The sequence below is a fragment of the Chrysochloris asiatica genome, unplaced genomic scaffold (assembly GCF_000296735.1).
Source record: "Chrysochloris asiatica unplaced genomic scaffold, ChrAsi1.0 scaffold00010, whole genome shotgun sequence".
In the NCBI taxonomy this organism is placed as follows: domain Eukaryota; kingdom Metazoa; phylum Chordata; class Mammalia; order Afrosoricida; family Chrysochloridae; genus Chrysochloris; species Chrysochloris asiatica.
In genome coordinates this window covers 29,984,291-29,986,040 of record NW_006408528.1, presented here as the reverse complement: position 1 = coordinate 29,986,040, position 1,750 = coordinate 29,984,291, and the positions used below count along the sequence as shown (strand labels likewise).

The 1,750-nt window shown below is 33.1% G+C and overlaps 1 protein-coding gene across 3 annotated transcripts in view; it reads left to right on the top strand.

Moving 5' to 3' along the window:
- The window catches only part of LOC102813202 (platelet glycoprotein 4-like), a 41,674-nt gene that overhangs the window by 6,144 nt on the left and 33,780 nt on the right, over positions 1-1,750 (top strand). The window lies entirely within an intron of this gene.

Here is a 1,750-nt window from a genome sequence, read left to right as displayed (position 1 = left end):
TTTAATCTACTGACAAGTTGCTCTAGTAACCCAAAGAAATGAAGGAGAAAGCAAGCTGCCTCACCGCCCAGATATTGATTTGTTCAGATGTTTCAATGCCTCATTATACAATAAACCATGAAAATTTTCTTTTAAAAAAAAGAAATGACACATTAAAACTGTCATTTGAATTTTATTTCTAACATAATATTCTAAAGTAGCCCAGGCATTTTATTTCTAACATATTTGTTTGCTGTTTACTTCCAAAGGACAAATTATATGGATTTCATAATTTTCATGGATTATAGTTGAAAACTTTCTTATTAATATTCTTGGATATGATTCCTAAACAATTTGTGTGGAGCCAGCAAATTTATGAAGTCTTGTTAGATAGTGTAAAAACCAATGGCATGAGGTGACACTAATGTAGAAACTCAATAGCACTTTCAGTAAAGGTCCAAGTTCTGACACTATTTAAGGAGGCTAATTTATTATGTGACAATGATGACATCACTTGAGTATGATTTTTCCTGAATAACAGAGATAATTATAAACAAACTTTAGTTTAATTTTCCTATGATATTAACCACAAATATCCAGAAGGAAATGAAGATTTTTCTTTCCTGTTAATAAATTGATTATATTATATTATACCATCATTCTTTCCTCCTGGATACTGTCATAATTTATAAGAAAGTTTTCAGGTAGAGTATGTTGAAATAGTAATTGTTTTATTAAACTGATTATTCTTTTAAATTGATAATTCATATTTTAATAATATTCTTAGTGTATTATAGTAATATACTTATTTGAATAAGTTTAGTCTTGTTCTTCTTGTGTTAAGTGCTGTCTAGTCAGTTCTGATTCCTAGAGACCTTGTATAGCGTTTCCAAGAAGCGACTTGAACTCTAAGCCTGCTGTTCAAACCAATTTTGTAGTCCAGCTCATTAACCCACAGCGCTACACCAGGACTCCAAGCATAGTCTAGATATGCTACAATTTTTAGATTCTTCACAGTACATAAAAAGTTCAAAAAAGTATTATTTATTGAATGTGGTAGAAATTATTTATATTGAATGTCATAAGAAGAAAATATGAAACAATTTAAAGTAATATGAAATTAAAATAGTAGACTTCTATAAATTTACTACAACAACGTTAAAAAAATAGCAACTTTACACATATAATTTTGTTGTTGCAGCCCAATTTACTATCAGCATAGTTTGTCTTTCATGCAAAAGACAAGCTTCCCCATGGAGGTTTTTATATAACTTCCTGGAGTCTCATTTTCTGGGTGTCAGAAGCACAGTAAAGTATACTACTTTGGTCTGTTTTATTAAAATTTCTTTTAAATTCATTACTTGGTTATCTGAGACTAAGGTTAGTATTCTATCTCTCAGAACAACTGTTGTTAATGTACTAGCATAGTCTCTCTCTTTCTCTCTCATTTTTTAAATGTTTTATTATGAATTATGTGATAGTTTATATGGGAGGGCATCAGCTTCACATTGATCCCGTCGTATATCATTTCCTTGCCATGGTTACAATCCCTTCCACGCATCATTGATCAACCAAAGGGTATACCCCTTAAGCCTGCCCCCTGGTCGTCCACACACTGCCCCTTTCACTCTCCAGGTCCAAAGTCTCCAGCCACTCCATCTCCCCATGTTATCGTCTCTGCCTCCATCACTGGCATCACTGCTTCTCTAGGTAGGGTTCCGTTCTCTGCTTTGCTCCTTTGATGGTCCCAGGGACCTCCGTTCCTAGACTG